This window comes from Herpailurus yagouaroundi, unplaced genomic scaffold (genome assembly GCF_014898765.1).
Source record: "Herpailurus yagouaroundi ecotype Mexico unplaced genomic scaffold, PumYag 139, whole genome shotgun sequence".
Taxonomy (NCBI): domain Eukaryota; kingdom Metazoa; phylum Chordata; class Mammalia; order Carnivora; family Felidae; genus Herpailurus; species Herpailurus yagouaroundi.
Window position 1 is genome coordinate 70058411 of NW_024412394.1, and position 26869 is coordinate 70085279.

The 26869-nt window shown below is 41.3% G+C and overlaps 2 long non-coding RNA genes across 5 annotated transcripts in view; both read left to right on the forward strand.

The window, feature by feature from the left end:
- The window catches only part of LOC121029921 (uncharacterized), a 47928-nt gene extending 24412 nt beyond the window's left edge, over positions 1-23516 (forward strand). The window contains exons 2-6 of one of the 3 annotated variants that reach the window (XR_005789975.1): positions 3734-3811; positions 15775-15936; positions 21458-21745; positions 22721-23402; positions 23480-23516. This is a non-coding gene — a long non-coding RNA (uncharacterized LOC121029921). Of the gene's footprint in view, positions 1-3733; positions 3812-8761; positions 9787-15774; positions 15937-21457; positions 21746-22720; positions 23403-23479 lie in introns of those variants that run through there. The other 2 variants (XR_005789976.1, XR_005789977.1) reach the window with 2 other exon arrangements.
- Positions 23517-23612: 96 nt separating this feature from the next.
- Positions 23613-26869, forward strand: part of LOC121029922 (uncharacterized) — a 28189-nt gene continuing 24932 nt past the window's right edge. For both annotated transcript variants that reach the window (XR_005789978.1, XR_005789979.1), the window contains exon 1: positions 23613-23663. This is a non-coding gene — a long non-coding RNA (uncharacterized LOC121029922). The remainder of the gene's footprint in view (positions 23664-26869) is intronic.

Below are 26869 nucleotides of genomic sequence, written 5' to 3' on the forward strand. Positions count from 1 at the left end.
TGAGGGAGGGAGGGAGAGAATCTCAAGCAGGCTCCTTGCTGTCAGCATGGAGCCCCATGCAGGGCTTGATCCCACTCACCGTGAGATCATGACCTGTGCCATAATCGAGAGTATGTCGCTTAACTGACTGAGCCACCCGGGTGCCTCAGCGTAGTGTCTTTTCAACGTGATTGTGCATCGGGATCGCTTGGAGTATTTGATAAAAAAAGCACATTCTCAGGGATTTTGCATGAAATGTAATACATGTGGTAGGCTACAAAGAATTCGTTACTGCTAGAGCATAAAATGTGAGGCTGAAGTTGAGGTTGATGAGACTGGAAGAATGGGCAGGGAGCAAGATTTGGAGGACGTGTCAATGGACTTGAGTCTTATCTACGGTACAGGTTATAGGGAGTCAGAGAAGGGCTTTTAGTATGATTAGATTCTTGTCATCTGTAGAAATTAGACTCCACACTGGTTCTTGACCTTGGCTGTGTGTTAGAATTATCTGGGTAATGTTAACAAATAAGCAATAGTGCCTGGGTCTATCCTGAGAGATTTGAATTTAATTGGCCTGAGGTGTGGCCTGGGCTTTGGGTGGTTTTAAAGCTTCCCCACTGATTCTAATATAAAGTTAAAACTGAGAACTACCAAAATAGAAGAGAAAATTTGTCCGTACGATTTGGCAATCAACTGTCTTGTAACATCTCTTAAATTGTAGCTGTGTATTGAGGAAAAGCAAAAAAAAAAAAAAAAAACAAAAAAAACCCAACACAGTGAGATATCACTATGCATTTGCCAGAATGACTGTAATAAAAACCAGTAGTAAGACTAAATTCTGGGGAGCATTTGGATCTCTCATACAGAGCTGGTGGGAATATGATACAGGTGCTGGGCTCTATGATGATTTCTTACAAAGCTAATGATACAGCTACCATACAGCCCAGTACTTATCCTCCTGGGCATTTACCCCAGAGAAGTGGACACATAGGTTGACCAAAAACAAACAAACAAACAAACAAACAAACAAACAAAAAAACCCAAAAAGCCAAAACCAAAAAACCTGTATATAAATGTAAATAGTGATTTTAATGATAAGAGCCCCACATTGGAAACAATCCAAATGCCCTTTGATGGGAGAATTAAATAGATTAAACAGTTAAATACATTCAGGTATGTCCATACTATGGACTACTACTCAGCAATAGAAAAGAATAAACTATTTACACATGCAGCAACTTGGATGGATCGCAAGGGCGTTATGCTTAGTGAAAAAAGCCAATCTCAAAAGATGACATACTATATGATTCTACTTCTATAACATTTTCTTGAAATGAGGAAACAATAGAAATTGAGAACAGGTGAGTTGGGCCAGAGGCCAGGGATAGGACTGGATGTCATTACAAAGGGATATCTTTAAGGGGTCCCTTTGTGATGGCGGGATGGTTCTGTATCTTGATTGTGGTGGTGGTTACAAAAAGCTATACAGGGGATTAAATTGCATAGAACTATATGCACACACAAGCACACAGTTGGGTGACCGGTAAAAACTGATGAAAACTGAACAAAGTCTGTAGTCTAGGTATTAGTATGGTACCAATGTCAATTCCTTGGTTATGATATTTGTACTACACGCATATAAGACGGTATCACGGAAGTTGGGAAAAGGGTCCATGGGACTCTATGTACATGTTTGCAACTTCCTGTGTGTCTACTACTATTTAAAAAAAAATTGTAGCTACGTATTGTTATTCATTAGTGGTGTTATTTAAAATTTAATGCATTTATATTTTAATTCTTTAGATAGATTGGAGACTTTTTTTTTTTAATTTTTTTTTTTAACATTTATTTATTTTTGAGACAGAGAGAGACAGAGCATGAACGGGGGAGGGTCAGAGAGAGGGAGACACAGAATCTGAAACAGGCTCCAGGCTCCGAGCTTTCAGCACAGAGCCCGACGCGGGGCTCGAACCCATGGACCGTGAGATCATGACCTGAGCCGAAGTCGGCCGCTTAACCGACTGAGCCACCCAGGCGCCCCTACATTGGAGACTTAAGTATAGTGACAGTGTGTCATAATTGTCCTAATTCAAGTCAATATAATAATTCAATGCAGTTAAACTCAAATCATTCTAATAAACATTTGAGGGCCTACTGGACACAAAATTAATATTTTAGTCTTCTCACCCTTAATATTAATTTCTGTTATTTAGATTTTTAAGCCACAAGGACTGATTACAGTATTTATATGATCCATACATTTATTTTAGGTTTTAAGTTGCAAGTATGTTTTAGTCTCACATCCAAAGGCATACTCTATATTTCTATTCTTACCTTGAAATCAGGACAAAACAGCTTATGCTACCAAATGACATTCTTAGTCTTTTTTTTTTTTTTCTTTAATAATCACTAAGCTTAAATTTGTGGGGAGGAGTGCAATTTTCTTAATGTTTTCTACTTGGTTCAACATTCTCAGACAGCAATTACAAGCCAAATATCATTTCAGTAAATGAGAAATTCTTGTTTTTATGTGCTGATTGGCTTTATTACACACGAAGGTTAATTGGGAGGCTTCTGAAGCTTATCTGGGTAATGATGAACAGCTGCAACAGATTGCACTCCCCCTGCCCCCACCTCATTTTGACCGAACTGCACCCAAACAAAACCTTATGCAATGGGAACATCATTAAACTGCACTGCAAACCCGGCTTGTGGTTGTATCTGCGTGAGCAGCACAGGAAGCCAGAGGGAAACAGATAGCATGAGAGGAAATGCTCCGTTTAGCAGTGGTGGCCCCCTCCCCACTCCCGGACCACTGCAGCTATAGGCCTTGACTTCTGGGGTCCCAAAGTACTGTGCTTAACTCAATCTTTATCCTGCATGAAGAAGGGGGGCCACCCACGCAAAAATGTGCTTGATGTTACCCTGACGCTAAATGGCAGAGTTTTCTAGCTCCAACATGAGAGTAACATTGTTGATTTCAGGACCAAAGAGAAAGGATGCCTCTGACCACTTTGAAGAGCTTATTGAGTACATTACCTGTCTCATAGTATCTTTAAAAACAACAGCTAATGTGTTTGAGCATTTTTATGGGCCAGGCATTGTACGAAGTATTTCATAGGTATCACCTCAGCTAATATTCTCCATAACCCTAGGATAGAATTATTATGTGTATGTTAGAGATGGTGCCCAGAGTACCCGCGAAGCTTCTCCAAGGCTACAAAGCCAGGAGTTGTTTGGGCCTGGACTTAAGTCCAGGTCCATCCTTCCTCAAGATTCCCTCTGCTATCCAGGGAACTCAGTGAGAGAAAGTTGCCCGGTAGAGAAGTTATTAGGACAGTAGACACCTTTCCAGTTTAGTTACCAACAGGCCAAGTCACCAAGTGGATAGCCAATACTCTGTCTGGCTATCTACATGCATATTTGGGGTGGTCAGCTTTCTACTGTGTGGTATTGTGATAAAGCAGTGTTTGTCAGGGAGTGGAGGTTTGCAGGTAAGAGCAACTTGCTTAGTAATAAAAGAAGAGTTTGTCAGTAATGCTTCGGAGGCAGACGGATGTGTACGATTGGTGACCTTCCTTGCTGACTGGCTTCCCCTCATCCAAGGCTCCTTTAGCCTGTGCACATCTCTTTGACCTCTTCTGCACAGTTTGGTCCCATCATGATCAGCATCTGAGGCATTAAGGGGTTTAGTAAACAGTCATTCCACTGTCTGTTTTTAAAATGATTCCCTCTACCTCTCTTATCTTTTCAGTTTGTGCCAGCAAGGAAGTAGAGTAGTAGCTGAAGAGGGCAGGTTTGGAATCCTACAGACCCAGGTTCAAATTCCACGGTGGGCACTTGCTGATGCTTAGACACACAGTTTGGTCAGGTCCCTTAATGTCTCTGGGCTTCAATTTTCTTGTCTGTAAAATGTGAGCAGTGACACAGTATTTTGGGGTGGCTGCGAGAATTACATGAGATGATTCACGTAAAGTCCCCTTCCTGGCACAATGGAAGTGTTCAAATGTTAGTCACAAACAATTGCCAACAACAAGAACAATTCAACCCCACTCATTTCTCATCTATTTTACCTGCTCTTCCCATAATTTGCAATTATTTCTTTCTTCACTAATCTCTGAGCTTCCTTAGTCTCAATATACCATTTAGCAAACAGGAAGACCATGCCTGTGTAGATCTGTGCAATTGCAAAACTTACATTGCTCTGTATTCTAGCTGCCAAGCACTGTAATAACCACTGGTTTCTTAATTTTTCTTTCCCTGATATATTTTTTAGCACCTGTGTAAACCTATGCAGCTGTGCTCAGCTCTGTATAAATGTTTGCTTATGTGCTTCTGTTATATTTATTTATGTGATTCTGTGTACAGCCAGTTTCTCTATTAAATTATAAATTCCCCAGGGCCAAGGACCACATTTTCTACTCTTGCAACAGGTCTGGGTGTCCTTCCAAGAAGAGATCTCAGGAAGGCTGAAACTAAAACATATAGTACTGCTTTAATGAGATGTTAGTGGCAAGTTTCCAAACATTGTGTTTTTATCTAAGGCAGTATTTCTTAAAGAAATGTCAGCATTAGCCAGCATTCTATAGAAATGTTCAAACTGGGGGCCTTCAGTTGGTGACTTTTGACTTGAAAAATTAAAAGAACAAGTCTACAATTTGAGAAATAAGTCATCATTGACAAATGGAAAAAAAGAGTTTAGTACTTGTTACTTTCCATATTTCCACTGATCAGTGAAGCGATTGACACATTGGATTATGAAAATGTCAAGGCATGCATAATGGTCACCATAATAATGAGCTACCTTTAAAATTTTTTTAAAAATATTTATTTATTTTTTAGAGAGAGAGGGAGACAGAGATAGAGCATGAGCAGGGCAGGGGCAGAGACAAATGGAGACACAGAATCTGAAGCAGGCTCCAGGTTCTGAGCTGTCAACACAGAGCCTGACGTGAGGCTTGAACTCACTGTGAGATCATGACCTGAGCTGAAGTCAGGTGCTTACCTGACTAAGCCACCCAGGAACCCCAATAATAGCTGCCTTTTAGAGTACTTAGTAGGTGTTGGTGCCTTACTAGGAGCTTGTCTGGCTGTCTCTTCTAGTCTTCCCAGCATTCCCACGGGTAGACATCATCTTCCTCCCTATTTCACGTCTAGGGAAACTAAGCTTAAGAAAGGTGAACCCATCATCCAGAATGCGGTGAAAAGGTGACGGAGTCAGGCCACGTTGACCACTAAGCTATACTGCCTCCTTCACGTGACAGGGGGTTTTACAGTTGAGCTATAAAGATAATTCCAACCTTCCTCTTTTTCTTCTTCCATACCGCCCCTTCCTGCCCCTCCCCACCCAACAAAGGGAAAGAAAATTCTATTAGTATATTCGTGATTACTTAGCGTAAATAAATAAGGACAACTGCAGGAGTTTTGGACGGTTTGCAAGAAGAACTGAAGAAAGAAAACGAAAACTCTCTCCCTGGTTGTATGCCTTCGTATGCTCCTGCTCTCCAGCGGGGTTGGCTCTCCATTCACTGCCTGCTGCTGGAGTCCATAAGAGACTCCACATTGCTGTCAGAATGAAGCCATTAGAGAAAATGCCTCACTGCCTTTCAAGAGGACAGACAGGAAACATCTTTCGCTTTCTTTCTCTTACTCTTATCCTCTCCCTTTTCCTTCCTCAGCTCTGTTCTTTTGAAATAAGTAATGGCTAACTTCACCCAGGCGTTGGGTAACGTGAGACCTCCCAGGGCACAGGCTGAGAACTCTAGCTCTAAACACACACACACACACACACACACACACACACACACACACACTGCAGGCAGCCGCTTGGGGCCCTGCTTTCTGGCAGCCTCACCGCTCTCATCAGCTCCTGCTAGATCACAGGACCCAGTGGTTACAGAGCCGGCCTCTGCGCCTGCACGTAAAGCATGCTTTAATAATAAAAACATTGAGTTGGGCTCGTCCAACTTCAAACATTCGGTGAGTCTCTCAGCCTTGGGTCCTAGGGGATCCAAGAACCTCTCAGCGGAGTCAGGACTACGCTGTGGCTGGTTTGTGGAAGCATCCTTTCATTTGTGGTATTTTACAGCAAGGGTACCAAGAGAGTTTCCAAGTCACAGCAGCATCCTATACCTACATAACAGTGGAGGGCGGAGGGGGAAGGAGGGGAGCATCGGGCTCCTCAAATGCCTGGATTCCACACGCCTTCTTCATAGTTCTCTGCTCTGTTTCTTAGAGGGTCTCCCAAATTATACAATTTGCAGGCCGCTTAAAACCTAGATCTGCCCCCAGCTGGGCGACTTTTTGAGCAGCGGTTCAATCCATATCATGTTTGACTAAGAAATTTAAACCCTTGAAGGTCAAATATGGAGAGGCTGGTGCAAATAACATGAACAACTAACATTTCTTGAGTCTTTACGTGTATTAGGCACTCTTTTAAATATTTTTCTTATATTAAGTTCTTCAATCCTTGCAAAAAGCCTAAGCAGTAAGGTCTATTATTCGCCCATTTTTTTTTTTTTTAGGATGGGGATATTAAGTTACTCACCCCAGAGTTCCAGCTGGTTAGTAACAAAGATCGTACTTGAGCCTGGGAAGTTCGCATCCAGAGCCTGTGCTGTCAGTCACTGTCTATTTCTCATTCCTCATCGTAAAGGCTCTTCTGCAGAACATACTTACATTGTAGTAAGTATAGAGCATAATATAGTGTAGACATATTGTAAGTACAGAATATAGAATAGAATTCTATCTGTATTCAAAGTTTGACTTAAATCAGTGCCTTGATCTTAATTTTAAAAATTAAAAAAAAATTTTTGGGGGCTCCTGGATGCTCACTCGATTGAGTGTCCCAGGGCTGAGAGGTCGCGGTCTCACGGTTCATGAGTTTGAGCCCCATGTCAGGTTGGGTTCTGTGCTGACAGGTCAAAGCCTGCTTGGGATTCTCCATCTCCCTCTCTCTCCGTCCCTCCCCTGCTCATGTAATCTCTCTAAAAAGGAAATAAACATTAACAAAAATTTAAAAAATTCTTTTTATTTTACTTGTAAATAATTGTATCTTTGCTCACATCAAAAGAAATTCCAGGTCGTATTACAAAAGGAAGCAGTTAACTTCTGTGACTCACACTATCATTACTTTTCAAAAAGAGCCATTCGATAAATAAACAGTTCCTATTTCAGTTCAGTGTTGTTTATGTTTTCAATACATTCTTCTATAAAATCTAGCATAAATATATGTTGAACTTGTTTGTTTAGAGGAGCCCCAAACATTTACTTTTACATGAAGAATGAAATGGAGAATTTTCTTTTGAAGCTTAGATGTTTCTCACAGTATTATGTAGTTAACTGGAGTTTCATGCATACTCAAGGTCACTAGATATCTGAAACTCTCAGGAAACACATTGTATTATTGTTCTTGAACCACTTGAGCATTATAGATCGACTGAGTTAAAAAACCATATACTGGATAAAAAGCACAAAGTTGTGTTATTATGGTCTACTTCATGTAATGCCAGAATTTTTAACTTTGCTTTCAATGTTTAAACAGCTCTCTCAAACATCATTTCAGATAATGATTATTTAAATGATCTGTGTGTAACACGTGAAGGCTCACAATATTCTCTGCCCTCACCGAACCCATACTACGAATTTCCACTCTTCATATTTTGCAATAATTCCTCACGAAGCCTTTGGGCTAGAAAGGTAACTGAAATGGCAGGAGACCCAACTTGCCCAGTCAGACCTATCTGAGACCTCTCACCTCCAACCCCTGGGCCTGTCAGTCTCTCCAATTCTAAATAAGGAGAGAAAGAGAGAAAACAATGCCTCTCACAGACTCTAACTTCTCCTTAAGAGACTACACTGTTTCTGGTTTTTTTCACTTTCACATTCTTGGAAAGAGAGTTGACATGTGTTACCTCAATGTCCTCACCTCTTTCAGTCCTTGGAAGCCTCCTCATCTCTATGACGGGAGCACTGATGTGCTTGGTCATTTTCTGAACTTTCTCCACTTTTTACTTTTTAGACACTACATGCTTTTGCTTCTCTTCTTAGCTCTTGGCCCATTTCCCCCTTCTTTGTCCCCTTTTACTGATTGTTCCTCCCCTGCCCGAATCTTAAGTGGTATCTAAATTTCCAGCTGTATTTTTTGCGCCTTTCTTTAGCTTTACAGATCTCCTGGAGTGATTTTACCCAATCTCTTGGCAGGGAGTCTATCAATTTTTTCTACAAGTTCTGCCTCTTGGTCGATCCTCTTATCTGACAACCAGACACAAACATGTAATTGACCTTGAACTGCTCCAGCTGAAAGAACGAAGCACCTTAAACTCAACATGTACAAAAATCAGACAATCATCTTCTCTGTAAAACCCAACCTTTGCTTTGTGTTCTATATGGATGTGGGTTAATGTTATCACTGTTGATGGATCCACTTGTCTTAAAATGTCAGAGTTCTTCACCTCCTCCTCTAGCTCACTCCAGTAGCCAAGCATCCACCAAAATCTTGTCAATTCTATCTTGAAATGCCTCTCAAATTCATTTACCCTCGTCTATTCCACTTGTTATTCTTTTAAATATGTCACATAATAATAATATTAATCTCAGTCTAGGTAATTCTTTTTTTAAAATTTTTAAATGTTTATTCATTTTTGAGTGAGAGAAAGAGAGAGAGAGAGAGCACACAAGCAAGGGAGGGGTGGAGAGAGAGAGAGAGAGGGAGACACAGAATGTGAAGCAGGCTCCAGGCTCTGAGCTTTCAGCACAGAGCCTGGTGCGGGGCTTGAACTCGCAAACAGTGAGATCATGAAGTCAGTTGCTTAACCGACTGAGCTACCCTGGCACCCCTGTCAGTCTAGATAATTCTATCTGCCCAGGAGTATTTCTGATTTCGGTATCTCCCTCCTTCCCTTCACCTCCATTGCATTCTCTTTAGGGCTCCAGGATGGTCTTTCCAAATATGCATCTCATCAGGAGATGCCTCTGTTTACAAACCTATAGTTCCTTAAGGATCCATAGCGTTAGGTGAAAAAAAAATCATACAGCAGAACATGAGGAATAATCCCAATATTAGTAAAAATAACACAAAGGCACATAAATGCACACACACTATATCAAAATGTTGGTAGTGCTTCTCTGTTATTGCTGAGTCATGGTACCGGGATGAGTTGTTTTTTCTTTTTCTTTTTTTTTTTGCTTGCTCTTATTTTCTGTACTGACCATATGTGACTTAAGTCATGAGGCAAGAATATTATTGAAAAATAAACTGATGGGGTAAAAAAGGAGCTGACTTAAGTAACTTTGGAAAATAACGTTTTTACTAGATATTATAAGGCTAAAAACAAAAGGACTATACATAAACACTGTACTCTGGCTGGTAAATTCATTTCTCACAGGATTATGGGTTAGCAATTCTGAAACTCCACAAACACACAAGGGCTGAGTGGACATGTAAATAAACTATAGACAACGGGATCCAGGTTTCCCACTGTCAGGGATAGAAGTGACACATAAGCAAGTGGAGAAGGCAGGAATAAGCCCTGTGGTGCAGGCCTGGGATTGGAAACATCGGTTCAAACTCACATTTAATTTACTATTTAGACAGATCGATAGATAAAGAAATAATTACAGGCATGTGTGTATACATGTATAGATCTCCCTGCTCTGTCCTTAGGACCTGAAGCAGTAAAACTGTCATATAACAGCAAGCATACCCAGCACCTAGAGTTTGGATTCCAGATGTCATTTTCCAACAAAAAGAGCCAAGTCTCCTTGGAGAAATGTCTGATTTCAGTCCTGGGTCAGGGAAAATCCAAGGTGAGCCTGGGGCACTTGTGGTGCCACAATGAAAGGAAATGCATTTGTTAAAAAAGAGATGAAGCATGTCCAAAGGACATAGGAGCCAACTTGAAAGAGCTTGAAATGGCCAGAGGTGAAACAATTTGAGAAATAAAAAACATTAGAATTGCATATGACCTGAAAAACAAAACAAAACAAAACTTGGCTCCATCCTAATATAAATAACTGATTGAGTAAATAAATAAGGGAGAAGAGGCAGATCTTTCTTAAAGAAGGATTCCAGATAATATATGTAGATGCTGCTTCCGTCTCGGGGGCTGGAGCGTAATCCACCTCTCCTTCCGTGCAGGCTGGACTTAGCAACTCTCTTCTAATGAATTGTCATGACTTGCCAGCTTCTTGTGAAACGGGAACACTCTAAAGTTATTTCAGGAACATGACAGTTTATTAGAAAAGGGGAAAAGTTGTCCCTGCTTCATGGAGAACCCTGACAGACAGCCCCTTAACCACGTGAGTAGGCTTGACACATCACTAGTGATAAGCAATTTTGACATCATGTCCCCTGATATGATGTGATGAATGGGGAATGTCACCTCTGAAGAATTCTTCCCCAAATCGTGAGAAAATATCAGGCAAGCCAAAATTGAGGGAGGGTACGTTCTGCAAAATGCCTGACCAGTGCTCCTTGAAAGTGTCAAAGTCATAAAAAACAAGGAAGACTAAGAAACTTTCACAGATTAGAGGAGACCAGGGGACACAATAATTAAATATGGTGTGGCACCCTGGATTGGGCCTTGGGGCAGAAAAAGGACATGAGTGGAAAAAAGCGCGTGAAATTGGAACGAAGTCTGTAGTTTAATGAATCAATGTTCATTTCCTAGTTTGGACAAATGTTCCATGGATATGGAAACTGTTAAGATTAGGGGAACTTGGGTGAGAGGTATATGGGAACTCTATACTAACTTAATAACTTTTGTATAAATCAAATATTAATCCAAAATAAAACCTAAAAAAAAAAAAAAAGGGAAAAGAAAAAACATGGCTTCCCACTGCTTATGCAGGGCTTGTCTTAAAAAAATCTCCTTGGAAGTTTTTGAAACTTACATGCCTGGGCTCCACCTGGGGGATTCTGATTCAATAGGACTGTCCTTGAACCAGGAAAGCTCCATAATTGTAAAGTGGCACAGGAGATTCTCATACATTCCAGGGGTTGCAAAACCACTTGTCTGCAGGACAGAGCGGCCAATGACATGGCCCCTACAAAGACTTTAAAATTTTTTGTAGTAAACAATTGCTCAGAGGCTATAGCCAGAATTGCTTTTTACAATTAAAATTAAGAATATACTGGGACACCTGGGTGCTTCACTTGGTTGAGCACCCGACTCTGGATTTCGGCTCAGGTCAGGATCTCATAGTTGGTGACATCAAGCCCCGTGTTGGGCTCTGTGATGACAGAATGGATCCTGCTTGGGATTCTCTCTCTCCCTTTCTCTCTGCCCTTCCCTGCTTGCACGCACACGCTTCCCCCATCTCTCTCTCAAAAATGAATAAACATTAAAAAAGCTAAAAAAAGAATATACTAATTAATAAGATATACACGATTGTGAGTATAAGGAATACAATTAGTAAACTGAGTAACTTTTCACTCAGAGAAGTCCATGAAATCTGTGTATTTTATTTTTAAATACAGTGTATTATAAATTTGCCACTTGACAACCATAGGCCCAAAAGCCTATTAAATATTTACAGACCTAGGGGGTGCCTGGGTGGCTCAGTTGGTTAAGCATCTGACTTCAGCTTAGGTCATGATCTCATGGTTCATAGGTTCAAGCCCCACATCAGGCCTCCAGCTGGTAATGTGGGGTCTGCTTGGGATTCTCTTTGCCCCTTCCCCATGCTCTCTTTCTCTCAAAATAAATAAATAAGCTTAAAAAATATTTATGGACCCAGGAATTATTTTCACATCTTCATTTTGCATTCCATTTACTTTGAAGTGAAAATTCACACATGATAGATTTCCAGCAGGATTTTCATATGGCTGTCCTATACTTACAAGCTTTTTGTGAAACTGAAACACTTTAAAGTTATTTCAGTAGGGGCGCCTGGGTGGCTCAGTCGATTAAGCCTCTGACTTCGGCTCAGGTCATGATCTTGCAGTTTGTGAGTTCGAGCCCCGTGTTGGGCTCTGTGCTGACAGCTCAGAGCCTGGAGCCTGCTTTGGATTCTGTGTCTCCCTCTCTCTCCGTCTCTCCCCACTTGCACTCTGTCAGTCTCTCTCTCTCTCAAGAATAAATAAACATTAAAAAATTTTAAAAAATAAAGTTATTTCAATAAACAGAAACAATCGTAACCAAACAACAACAAGAACGACAAAACCAAACTGACTTGGTAAGATGTAGGGGAAAGTTAAAAACAAAATACTCGTTAAAAAAAAAAAAAAAAAGGTTTGAAACAAGATTAAATCCAGAAAGGCCATGTAAATTCAATTTCAAGTGTATGTACATGCCTTTGTGAGAGTGTGTGTGCATGAAGCCTCTCACTGAAGTCCATGAATACCCAGAGATTCATGAAGAAGTGTTGGGGGTTCCTTGGACTCTTTGAAATTGAAGGAAAATATATGTACATACATTTTCCTGGGGATTCTCAATGAGGAAATGAGGAGAGAGAGCCAAAAATAATGAAGAGACACTGACCATGTGGGTATTCTTTTGAGAAATAATAGCATACTTTTATATTAACTAAATTACCCTTTTAAATCAAATAGTGAAAAAAATAGATGCACTGTGATCTTATCTCATAACAAGAGCTATTGTTAATGTAGATATTTCTTTTTCCCAACAGAGAGTTGAGAAAAGTCTTAGAATGCAATGAACATTCCCCAAAAGGATGATCAAAATGGCAGCCTCAGTCTAAGGATAGGTCGTTCATTCGTCAAATGTTGGCAAAGGTTTACTATGTGCCAGGCACGGTTGTAGGAATACGCCCGATGCAGGGCTTAATCTCATGAACTGTGAGATCATGACCTGGGCCAAAATTAAGAGTCAGACTTAATTAAGAGTCAGACTTAATTAAGAGTCAGGGAAAATAGACATCAAAGAATAAACAAAATAAGAAGTCACATAGTATGTTAGAGAGTGATATAAATGTGATGGGAAAAAAAATTGAGCAGGGTGAGGGGAGTTGAAACTGGTAACTGGGGGTGGGACACAATTGTCCATTAAATAGGGTGATGGTGGTGGAGGGGGGCGGTGCCTGGGTGGCTCAGTCAGTAAGGTTCAGACTTCAGCTCAGGTCCTGACCATTCTCATGGTTTGTGAGTTCGAGCCCACATAGGGCTGGCTACCATCAGCACGGAGCCGGCTTCAGATACTCTGTCTCTGTCTCTGTCTCTCTCTCTCTCTCTCTCTCTGCCCCTCCCTTGCTTGTACTTTCTCTCTCTCAAAAAGAAAAAAAAAAGAAAAAATAGAAAAAATAGGGTGACAGGGAAGCTCTCATCAAAGAGGTGAGATCTGAGCAAAGATTCGAAGGAAGTGAGGGAATTAGCCAAGTGGATCCTGAAAAAGAACTTTCAAAGTAGAGAAAATAGAGCAAAGGCCATGTTTGGGGAGCCACAAGGAGGCTTCTGGCACAAATAACATGAACAGCCAGACACGAGGGGAAGGACAGGGAAAGGGGCAGTGGGGGCTTTGCAGCCACGTAAGGACATAGTTTCTCTCTGTGGGAGATGGGAGCCACTACAGGGTTTTCTCTCCCTTTTGCTTTGTTTTGTTTTCACAGGTTTATAAGTATAAACCTTAACATGTATACCTTCATCAGAAGTTGATAGATCAAGTCAACACAGAATATGGAAGGCTAGAGGGTATTTGCAAAGCCGAATTAATGTATTACCAGTTCTAAAAGCATTTGCTTTTTAAACACTCAGGAAACAGTTATAAACAATGTTCATGCATTAGATCACAAATTAAATCTTAATACATTCAAGAAAGAAGAAACCCATACATAACGTATTATCTCACAACAGTGCAAAAAAAAAAAAAAAGCAGGCATTAACAAGAAGACTGTTTTTCAAAATGTATATATGCATTTACAAATTTAAAAGCACCCTTTCAAAAAACTCTAACAAGTATATCAACCCCAATTACAAACTAGGGAAGAATTAATGACAAGAAAAACACTGTATATTGAAACATGTGTGACATAGTCCATATGCTATCTAGAAATAGTAAACAGAACTCAAATCCTCTTGCAACCTCTTATATTGAGGTTCTGGCATTGACTGGGAAGGTAGAGGAAAATCCCTGACAAATCAGGGATGGGAGCACGCAGGTGGATCTGATCTAACCAAAGAAATTGGGGCTCTAAATTTTTTTAAATGTTTTTATTTATTTTTGAGACACAGAGCGACAGAGCATGAGCAGGGGAGCGGCAGAGAGAGAGGGAGACACAGAATCTGAAGCAGGCTCCAGGCTCTGAGCTGTCAGCACAGAGCCCGATGAGGGGCTTGAACTCATGGAGTGTGAGATCATGACCCGAGCTGAAGTCGGACGCTTAACCGACTGAGCCACCCAGGCGCCCCAAGAAATTGGGGCTCTAAATTTGCTTACTTTGCCAGTAAAAGGAGCTTTTCCTCTCTAATTGAGAAAGCTAGTCTCCCTTAGGCTGAAGAACCAGCCCTGTGGCTTCCCCTGAAGCAACTCTCTTGCAGGAAAATGCTAAGAACCACACTGCTATAAGCAGAGGAATAGCAGAGCTTATGTTTCAGACTAATTACTCTGGCCGTTGTGTGGCAAAGGACTCTAATTGGCAATAATGGATGCCAGGAGACTGTTTAGGAAGCCATTATTGTGATTCAGATGAGCGAGAACAGGGACTGGGCTATTCTGGAAGCAGTGCAGGTAGAGAGAAGTGATCAGAGTCTTGACATATTCTGAGGGTAAAGCCAGCATGATCTTCTGGCTGGTTGTACGGGGGATGTCAGGGCAAGTAGAGTCAAGGATGACTCCAAGATTTTTGGCCTGAACGAATAGAAGCATGGAGTTTCTACCTCCAAATAGGGAGGAAGCTGTAGGTGGAGAAGGTTTGGGGAGAAGGTCAGGCAGGACTTCAGTTTGGGATCTGTTACATTTGAGAGGTCAGACATCCTAGTGAAGATACGCAGGAGGCAGTTGACTGTTGGAGTCTAGAATTTGGAAGAGTGGTCTGCTTTGGGGATCTACATTTGGGAACCATCAGCGTACAAGTGGTAAGGTAGTCACAGGACATGGGGAGGTCCTAAGGGAGTAGGGACAGATGAAGAAGGAAAGAGGCCAAGGACTGAGCTTGGGACTCTTCAACACTAAGTCTTCAGGGAGAAGTGGCAGAAGTAACCAAGGAGACTAGGAAGGAGTGACCAGTGGTGCACTGGGAGTGTACCATCTTGGAAACCAGGATAAAGAAACTGTGTTAAGGAGTGAGTGACCTACCTTGTCACATGCTGGGCTGACAGGCAAGTGGGGTGATCAGTGAGAACTGGCCATTGGGTCTAATAACATGGAAATGGCTGATACCTTTGTCAAGAACCGTCTCAGTGGCGGAGTGAGGGCAAAAACCCAATTGAGTGGATTCAAAACAGAATGGAGGAAAGAAACGAGAAAGCCAACCAAGCACTTTGCTGCCGGGGGAGTGAAGAGAAGAGCGTTGATAGGGAAAGTGGGGTCAAAACAGGTGTTTTTTTTTTTTTTCTTCTTCAGATGGGACAAATCATGGCAGAGTTTGAATCCTGAAAGACATGATCCAACAGGCAGCGAAAAATTAAGGGTGTAGGAAATTGCAGAATTGGTGGGCTGACACCTAACTTTGGTTAGGCAAGAGGGATGGGATCTAGCAGACAGGGGCTGACACTTAGAATGGAAATGTCATCCACGGAAGAGTTGGGAGTGCAGCGAAAGTGGGTAGATATTTTGGTAGAAGCCCGTGGAAATTTTCTTCTAATTGCTTCTTTTTTTTTTTTTTTTTTCCTCGGTCAAGTGAGAATTAAGGTCAGGAGATGAGAGCAAGGATAGTCCAAAAGTTCTATGAAGATATAAACATGTCAAAGAGACCCATTACTTTTGAGCTCCTTCTATTAGGCCGTGTTGATTTTCCAGAGTCTCACTTGAATGGAATGAACAGAGGCAAGAATTCGGTTTGGTACGTGCTCTAATAATGTGTACAAAGAACAGTTGCCACGGACAGCCCATGTCTCCATGTGTGATGTAGAACTCAAAGTGATATCCTTCCAGAACTTGATATACATGGATGAAAATTCCAAGGCTTCGCTCCCTTAGAACATGTTCTAAAAGGAAGGTAACCCATGGCAACTGCTCAACCTGCTCTCAGATGACTCACCAGAGAACTTACGAGTGGAAATCCCATGGAAACAGTGCAGACAGATTCACCTTGACCCCGGAGGTCTGGTTCCATCCAAGGTTAAAGTGTCTTTCCTCTTTCTACCCTGAAGCAAGTATTCATGTTTAGCCCCATTGTCTCTTCCCATTTGGCTGTCAGTTCCATTTAGGTAGGCAAAGCCGCTTAATTCTCACTGCCTTTAAAATCTGAGGGTTCTTTCCGCCGGCTTCTGTCTCCTGAGATGACTCACAGTGGTACACCCGTGTGCACACCTTAGCCGGACAAGCTGCCTTTTCGCAGGGGGCTTCCTGAGATGGCCTAGCACTTCTAAACAGAGAAACACATTAGGAGATTGACCTCAGTCATTTAGTCATTCATGTGTCTAATGTTGGGATTTAAGAGTCCCCTCACTTATAAAGGCATTTCGAGAAAAGAGGGGAATGTTAAGAAATTGTTTTAAAAAGAAGAAGAAGAAAGAAAATGGTAACTCTGCAACTTTTATTTCTGTCTTGGATAGTTAAACCTACAGAGAAGATTAATTTATCTTGTTAGTAATATGTGTGTACGTGTGTGTGCGTGTGTGTGCATGCACCTGTGTTTGACAATCTGGGCAGACCATGACCTTTACTCACCCTCGTATAATGCGCAATTCAACGTTACCTTAGGTTGGGTCTCAACTTTTGGAGCCAGTCTAACTGGTATGAATCAACACGTCCTTCGCCATTCAGGGTTAAGTCTCTTCACCCCCTCCCGACTGACTGGGAACCTATTGTTGAAGGTCAGGCTTCTGCTCTAACCCTAACCCTAACCCCCTCCCGACTGACTGGGAACCTATTGTTGAAGGTCAGGCTTCTGCTCTCCCCACTTCCCCCCAGGCTGGCTGATTCTCCCTCCAGGGTGGAGGAAATACAGGAGACCTGCTGTGTTAGACACTGGCTCCCAACAGCTGATTATTAGAGATCAGGAAAATTGTGAGTAAGCTGTTAAACTGTTGGTAGCTTGAATTCGGTCATGGTGAGAGTCTCTACACCACAGAAATTGGCAAATGCTATAAATCAGGCCTTTCCCTCTCTGGGTAGCTGTTTTGCTAACACCCCACTGGGTTAGGGAATGGGGAGTTCTCCCTGGCTCTCAGGGACTTTGAGCTCTCTAGACCTGTCAGATTGTTCACCTCTCCTCTCACGATCTGTGAGTTCCTCAGAGACTCCCATCATCGTCGGATACCTCTACGGTGACCTTGTACTTTGGCAGACCACTGCCGACCATCAATCAGCTTCTGGTTTTAGATGCTCACCCCACAGACTCCTGTTGTTGGGGGTCCCTTTGCACCCTGGGCGGGATCCTTGCTGATATTATATTAGTTTTCTATTGCTGCATTAAAAATCACCAGAAACTTGGTGGCTTAAAACAACACACCTTCATTATCTCAGACTCCTGGGTCAGGGGTCTGGGTCCTCTGCTCAGGGTCGCATAAGTTTCCAGATAAGGTGTCAGGTGGGCTGACCTGAAGCTTGGGGTCCTCTTCCAAGCTCATGCGATTGTTGGCAGAATTCAGAATTCAGAATTCGGTGGTTGTTAAGACTGAGGTCCCTGTTTCCTGGCTGGCCGTCAACCAGGGTCTTCTTTTAGCTCCCAGAGACTACTTGAGTTTTTTGTTTTATGTCCCTCTCAAAGGACCTTTGACAGCATGGCAGTTTATTTATTTATTTTTTTTAGCAGTTTAATGGGTACATTTTAGAGTCTTCCATTTTGTGTAGAATTAGATCCTCCCCTTCAAATGCTGTAGTTAGGGGCTCCTGGGTGGTTCACTTGGTTAAGCATCCGACTTCAGCTCAGGCCATGATCTCGCAGCTCATGGGTTCAAGCCCCGTGTCGGGCTCTGTGCTGACAGTTCAAAGCCTGCAGCCTGCTTCAGATTCTGTGTCTCCCTCTCTCTCTCTGTCCCTCCCCCACTTGTGTTCTATCTCTCCTTCAAAAATACATAAACATTAAAAAACTAAAAAAAAAAAAAAACCCAAGTGCTGTAATTATCATCGCTTCAAGTAAAACTTGAATAAAATATTGAAACCTCAAGGAAAAAAACCCAACAAAAACATAAGTTAACTCTCTCTATCCAGTTTGCAAAGAGAGTCTTACATGATGTAATGAATGTAATGATGGGGGCGGGACTATCCCATCATCTTTCCTTAATCCCGGGAGTGACGTTCCAAGCTTTGCCACACAAAGTCGCATCATCAGGAGAATTGCCATCTAATCCCTTTTGCCATATTCTGTCAGCGAGAAGCAAATCACAGGTTCTGCCCACATTCAATGGGAGGTGGGTGTATAGATTGTGACTCACTGGAGGTCACTTCAGGTAGTGTCTGCCTTACCGCTCGCTATATGTTCTACATCTGAGCTGAGTTCTACAGACTTCTGACCCACTGTCAGAAGGGAGCGCAATTTCCTCTCAACCCAGACTCAGCTTTCTCTTTATCTTGCCACCAAAGCAGGCTGCTGGCCTCTCCTTCCCATTTCTCCTGTGTTCCACTGGAGGGAAGATGGGTGTACCCCTCTAATGGTCACTTTGAAGCCCATTGTCTTTGGACTTGAAATATTTTAAAGCCAGACACAGATATCAGAACAATGTCCATTGCTTGGATTATGTACGATTCCATTTTCTCCTAAGTATCAGTTTTCCTGAAGCCGGCAAGCACCTATTTGAAAACAAAATGCTTGAGGGAATGATACTACATTAATGTCACCCTGGAGTTTGATGTTTCAGTGGACCAAGGGGGAACATACATTTTGCTGTGTTACTTCATTCTTTTTTTTATTTCTGAAATAAACTGGGCAGACTGCATGCTGCTTCCAAACTATTGGAAGCTCTTCATCCTGTCTCAGTGGCATTAGCTGAAAACTGATGTCTTATATGGGGCATTAGTGCGAACACAATGCCATCTTTCAAGTAGAGGCAGGTGCTTTATTTCATGGCTCTATACTCCCAGGTTAGCTCTAAAGGAAGAAATTAGTCTCTCTCTCTCTCACTCTCTCTTCCCCACATTTCCTCCCTCCCCTCCCTTCCTCTCACCTCTATTTCTCCTTTCTTGCTGTCTTCTCACTTCTATTTCCTGCATTGTTATTTTGATCTTTTCTAATAAGATAATGGATTGCTTGGTTCTTTGTATTAAATAAGACCGAGAGACTTGTAAAAGAAACTTAGTTAAATTTCCATTATTCCACGTCATAAGAAAGCTCTTCTAGGTGCAGTAACTTCTACAGTTTCTGCTTCATGTTTCAAATGTTATGAATCTGCAGCTTATCCCTGCCCATAACGTTGTGTCTGGATGGCTCCACCCCTCTGTGGAGTCTTTTCTTGGTGGCCTTGTGTCCTTTCACCAGGTGTCATGGATTATTTAAGTCCTGTGGGCAGGCATTTAAACACTCAGGGTGCCTTCAGACATTTATTTTTTTTCTTTAATTCGACCATGTGCTGATCACCTCTTATCAAGGGGAAGAAGATACACGTATAAATGGGGGATGCATCATCGAACGATGGTGACATAATTAATAATGACACTTGAACAGTAATTCTTGAACATGTCCCTGGAATGCCTTCCCCACAAAATTGAATATTGGGAGAATGGCATGTTAATTCCCCTTCAAAAAGCCACGAATGAAGACTACAATCTTAGGGGCTAGAATTAACTTTATCTTGTCTGCCTCCCTTCCTCTCTTGCTCCCTTCTTCTCTTCTTTCCTTCTCCCTTCCTCTCTTCCTTCTTTTTTTTTAAATTTTTTTTAACGTTTATTTATTTTTGAGACAGAGAGAGACAGAGCATGAATGGGGGAGGGACAGAGAGAGAGGGAGACACAGAATCGGAAGCAGGATCCAGGCTCTGAGCCATCAGCCCAGAGCCCGACGCGGGGCTGGAACTCACGGACCGTGAGATCGTGACCTGAGCTGAAGTCGGACACTTAACCGACTGAGCCACCCAGGCGCCCCCTCTCTTCCTTCTTTGAAAAAATCTGGACTGGGATCTCAGCTGACAGCTCAATTAAGTGAAGTGAGCAAAGATTTCCCAGCTGTTGCCAACTCAAAGGGAGTTATGTCCATAAAGAAAAAGCAGTCTTTCTAACCAGAAAGCACCAAAGATCTTGATCGTAGGCAGCACGGATCAGTGCAATCACAGGCATGGACAAGGAGTCAAGAATTTCTCTACATTGAATCTCTCTGTACAGAATATCTCTACATTGTGCCTTTAGAAAACAACGGAAAGAAAATATCTGGCTCGCAGAGAACTTGTACTGAGTAATGAACTATAACAGTGCTCAGCACAGAGCAGGTGCTCAGTAAATACTTGTTTGCTGAAGTAACGTTTGATTTGAATGGACTCTAAAATGCTTTCATCTGACTAAGTGCCGTCTTACATCAGCTTTCTCAGAGTAGTGTTTCCATACAGGCAAACCTTCTAATCCCCAGTAAAAGAAAAGATTACATAAATATTCAGTAACTTCAAGTTTTAAGTAAATGCCCAGTGTCCTACCTCTAAACATGTCTGCAGATGATCTTGGTTTGCTCCCTGGAGAAGAACCAAATACTTTAGATAAGGGGGGAATATTGTCTCTGCTTGTATGGGCGTGGCCTAACTTAAAAATAAATGTTTAGTTAAGATGATCTCCAGCTTGACCTTTCTGAAGGCACGGGAAGCTGGCTTGATCATAGCTGTCCATGGCTATAGATTGGAATGTCTCAGTGTAGGTGGAACAGTGTTCTCAAGGGAAGCCCTTCCTCATTTACTAGCTGGGTATGTTAATACCCTTTGGTATTTACCTCAGTCTTCAACAAGTCAAAATCTGTGGGGTAATATATACAGTCAATAATTCTTAAACCAACATAATACACTGAGATGCTTGTAACTGATGAGTGAGTTAGGCTCAGCCTTCAGCACTATGATTAATCATATAAATTTGTAAAAGGTGCATAATCGTAGCTACTGAGAGAGACTGCTAACTGTGCTTACAGAATGTGCCTATTCCCTCCTATTTTCCTGGAGTCTTCTAGCTCAAAAGCTTTTGGGTTATGGATAGGTAAGTTGCATTTATCAAGAACCAGTGGAAGAAGTATGATGTTGGTATTTAAATCTCATCTCTCATTTAATATTGGGGAAACATCTGCCCTTCTCTGAGAATTAATTTCTTTATCTTATAACAGTGCAACATCAGGGGCTGAGTGAGATTTTTCATGTTGTCCCAGAACCATCAAAGACTCAAAGCTGGGAATATGTACCCCAAATTCTAAGCCCCAGGAACCACAGCTACTGAGATCTGCTATCTCTTTGCAGGGCTTGAGAAGGATTATCCAGCAGACCTGGGGTTACTACTCCATTGTCTTTCACCTCCTCCTGATATTTAAAAACAACAACAACAACAACAACTGAGAAGAGGAGTCTTTTGAAGGAACAAAGTGTTCACTTTCTGTCTTCATCTCCTCCATTGAAGGAAAGAGAGGGAGGTCCAAGAGAATCGTTCATAAACTTGGGAGTGGCTAAGGAAAGGCAGACTGACTCTTTATTCCATGGTTGAATATCTGCTTATATAGCAGAGCTGATGAACTACCTCTGAGCTGTCAGGTGTGTAGGTAGGGCGTTTATAGAGGTGATGTATGTGCACTTGCATGTTGGGGAGGGGAATGTCAGGTGGAGATGTCATAAGATTTCTCATCACTCCCCCAGTTGACACGCACCCCTTTCCAAGATATACTGAGATGGTTCCACATGTACTTGTTGCAAGCCTGGGAACTGACCAAGAAAGTTAGACTGAGTTTGGGGATAACTGTCTCTAGAGGAATCCCACAGTGAAGGACAAAAGCATGTGACATGACAATGCTAGCTGGGGTCAGCCAAAGATGTGGACAAAATTAATTAGGAACTTCCAGTGCCCAGAGTTGTGGGTTGGAGGGGCATACTGGAGAGCATGAAGCACATTGGAACCACAGGTAAGCAGGGAGGTATGCAGCCTTACTCTGCCCTGCTCCACCTCTAGAGGAGATAGTTCTGGAAAGAGGAGAAAGAGGGAAACTGATAAAGACTGTGCCCCTGGCTGGGGGAAGGGAGAAGAACATGATGAATTAGATGTAACATTAAGACTTAACCAAATAAACCCATGGACTAGGGCTAAGATGTGTGTGTGTGTGTGTGTGTGTGTGTGTGTGTGTGTGTGTGTGGCGGGGGTGGAGGGGTCGGTCTAGCACAGATGGGGACAGTTATTGGAAGAAAATAAAATGGTTTCATATTTATAGTCTAATGAGTTTAGACTTTTCAATACCCCCATTTGCCTTCTTGTCCACGGTTCATCCTGCCAATCTCAAAATATAGTCTCTCTCACAGTCCAGTACTGTTTGTAACATATTTAATATGTGATTCCACCTCCCCCTCACATCTCAGTTACATAGATCCTTGAGATTTGTGTCAAATCCTACCTCTTTCCAGAAGTCTTCCTTAATAACCCCAGGTCCATTTTCCACCCTACCTCTTCTCCATTGCCCTCTGTCATTTTGGCATTTTCTTTTGGATCCACCCTTGCGTTTTTCATTCTTTTCATTCCAGTGGACCACACACTACTTCGGGACCTCATGTAAACTCACCTTCAAAGTATTGCCACATGTTGCCAAGGACAACTGGTTGAGCCATTGCCGCATTTGGCGAGCCATGCGGTCTAAAACTTGACAACAGCAGCCCATGGGAGTATGTGTTTCTAAATTGCACAAGGACTCTGTCAGCTCACCAGGTGTGTGCCTGTGAGGTGATGAATGCTCAATGCTCAGCAGGAGCATCTTTTCCTAAGTTGTATAAAGGTGACCCCGCACTTTTTAACTGTCCCTTGCCCCCACCCTGGTCTCTCTTAATTTCAAATTCTTTTGTACATGGCTGACAAATCAATTTCTTTTTTTTTACCTGAAGGAAATTTCTTTTTGTACATAAAAAAAAGACACCCTTAAGGGCACCAGCAACATCACATATATTGGGTGTTTCTGTAGAGGGGCTGAGCAGAGACTCAGCCTGGACATACAGTGAAATAAAATCTTCCTAGCACCGTGATTCTCGAACTTTAATGTGTACACAAATCGCTATCAGATCTCATTAAAAGGCAGATTCTGTTTTGGAAGATCTGGGTGGAGTGTGAAATTCGGCATTTCTAACAAGTGCTTACGTGGTGCTAATGATGCTAGTCTGAGGACCACACTTTAGCAAGCAAATTTCATTGAATTCTCACAAAGATCCCTATGAGGTAGGTTTTATTCTTTTTTTAAAATTTTTTTTAAAGTTTGTTTATGTATTTATTTATGTATGCATTTATTTCTTTAGAGAACAAGCAGGAGAGGGGCAGAGTGAGAGAGAGAGAGAGACAGAATCTGAAGCAGGCTCCAGGCTCTGAGCTGTCAGCACAGAGTGCAACAACGTAGGGCTGGAGCTCACAGACAGCGAGATCATGACCTGCGAGATCATGACGTTGGACACTCAACTGACTGAGCCACACAGGTGTACTGAGGTAGGTTTTATTCTTAATCCTACTTTATGAATGACAAAACTGATAGTTGAACTGATTAAACAATTTGTTCAAGTTTGCATAGCTTATACATAAAGGAATAAGGACTCAAATTCAGTTCTGATTCAAGCAATAGCTCTCTCTTTTTTGTTTATTTATTCTGAGAGACAGAGAGAGAGAGGGAATGAGAGGGGCAGAGAGAGAATCCCAAGGAGGCTCTGCTGTCAGCACGGAGCCTGACACGGGGCTCAAACCCACAAACCGTGAGATCATGACCCCAGCCAAAGTCGGATGCTCAGCTGGCCGAGCCACCCAGGCACCCCAAGCAACCTCTTTTAAATCACCATGGTGTATTCCCTGTAGAAGGGTCAGGACAGAAGAGGATTAACTTCAGGAAGGAATTCTGTTCAGAAAGTAAGACAGGCAAACTTGGTAGTGGATTGGCCTTGAACTTCTCAGTTGAGTTGGTCAGGGACTCCTGCGCTACAAGAAATGGAGTATGGGGCAGCAGGAACAAGAGGTTTGGGAGTTTGAAGGGTTGAGGGCAGCTGCAATGGGCCATGTGCTGGGGAATCAGCAGGAGGGAAGTTGAGTGGATTGAATTTGCCAAAGTACCAAATCAGTTGTTGCTAAACTCCATATTAGAATCACCTACGCATGGTTTTTTTAAAGCTTTCAAAGCTGAGGGCATACCCCAGACCAGTTAAACCACAGTCTCTGGGGCTGGGACACAAACATCAATATTTTCTGAAGCTACCCAGGTAATTGCAAAGTACAGAATTTTGGAGAACCACTGCTATTGACTATTTGCTTCTAATATGAAAGGGGCACAGTCTTTAATTATTCATAAAGAGCCCAAGGAACACTGAAGAATGGTTTTGGGTTTTGGCATGGTTCAGGGTTTGGCAAACTTTTTCCGTATGGAGCCAGATAGTAAACAAAATGTTTTAGGCTTTGTAGGCCAAGAGGCAAATTTGAGGATATTATGTAAGCGCTTATGTAACAAGAGAGAAAACAGATTTCCACAAATTTTCTGATGAAATTCAAAATTTTACGGATGCTAAACTTGGAATTTCATATAATTTCTATGTGTGATGAACCATTATAGTTCTTTTGATTTTTCTAACCATTAAAAATTTAAAAAATTATTCTTAGCTTGAGGGCTGTACAGAAACAGGCAGCAGGCTGGATTTGGCCCCTGAGTTGAAGGGTTGAAATTTGCTGACTCATGGTATAGTTAACGATGTACCTTGATGAACCCAAGGAAGTCCTCAGACATGTGTATTTAAACAAAAACATCAGTATTGAAATGAGTGCTGTACCTGACTAGCAGTAAAACTAGCCTTTGGAAAATCATTATCCTTTCTGAGGACAGTGTGCAAATCAAATGACAACATTTTGAGACAAAGTCTACTTTATCCATATTTTTCATCATCATAAATTAAAAATAACTGGTTGAAAATATGGCTACACTATAGTCTACTGCATACAATAATATGCTTTGTAAATGATTCCAATACTTTATTTCTAAAATATCTTATGAAAAATGTAAATAGGATTTCAATTTGACTTAAAAACAGCTTGTGTTTAATCTAATGTCCACTCTTTCCAGGCCCTGATTTGCTAAAGAGCCCTGGTTGCAGAGTATAGCCCTCTTGGGTTTCTATTCTGTGTGTTTGGATGTAGGGATTATAGGTCAAAATTGCCATTTTATGGAAATGCTGTCTGTGTCATTAGGTAGATAGTCTGAAATGCATTAGAGGGTTATAAAAATCACTTTTTTTTTTTTTTTACCCCTAAGTGAATTTCAAGGATTACTTAACTCCTCCAAAGTCACACATCTGGTAATGATCAGGGAGAAACTTGAACCCACATCATCTGACTCAGACTGCAGATTTTTATGCTTAGTCCATTGCACCACTCACACTTCACAATATTCTGCAAAAGGAAAAGCTGAGCCCTGCAGACACCATGTGTTAGAAGGTGTTGTGCATCTGGTCTGTTCGCTCCAGGCACCAGAATTTTTCACTGGTGTCAGGGGTACTAACTGGCTTAAATAGAGCACGCGCGCTCCCTCTCTCTCTTTAATGGCCCGATGCATCCATTTCTTTATTCTTATTATTTATTTATTTTTATAATCTGATATCTCTTTTTCATAATGGCTGTTTCTATTAATTCTGAATAGTAAAACAAAAATATGATGAAGTAAAAGAATAATTATATTTATACTTCAGAATGTGCTATGTCCATTTCCCCAGTTAAATGTAAATACGTATAGACAAATTTAAAAGCAATATAAAAACACACAGATATAGATATGACTATAGTGTGCTTATGATGTTCATTAATCAAACCCTACTTGTGTCTCCTTACATGTTTTCTGTGCTATTCGTGGGCTATTTCCCATGAGTCACTATCAGTTGTCCTTCAAGGGCAGCAACGTGGTTAAAAATGGTCCTTTTGTTGCCACACCAAGGTCTTGTAGTTTAACAGTGTCATTTCCACTTAAATAGAAGTTATGTGTAAATTGGCTAGGCTACTTATTTCATACTCCCTTGTTTTTCTTAAAGTTTTTTTTATCTTGAAAACTACTAGCCTGAGGAGCTAAGTCACGATACAAAAAAATGATTTTAAGTGAAAAGATATTACACTTACATAAAAAGAACACTTGGAATGTGCTTAAATTTGGTTAAGTACCTATATTGGTTAAGTACCTCTTAGGACATATACTCATATTACTGAGTATGACATAATTATTAAGAGTTATGTATACAAATGAATTTATAATGGACTATGAAATGTTTTGTTAAAATGTGGATTATTTAAGCAAGATGAAAATGATAAATTCTACACATAATACAGTCATCAATCTGACTGTATATATTAACATGGAAACAAACTTATACACAAAAGAGACTGAAAAAAAAATAAACTAAAATGTTAACTAAGGATATATCTGAGGGCTAAGCTTACTGTTTTTTATCTTCTATTTTTACTTATTTCCCATGTGGAGCATGTATCACTATTCTAGAAATCTTTACATTCATTTTAAAAGAAATCCTATTGACTGATTCATTATCATAATTACCAAATATTTTATTATTCTGGGTTGTAACTGCTGTTACTCTATTATCTCGAGGCATTTTATAACTAGACCGCCCTGAATTATTGCATTAATAACTTCAGATAGTTTCTCATTAGCAAAAAAA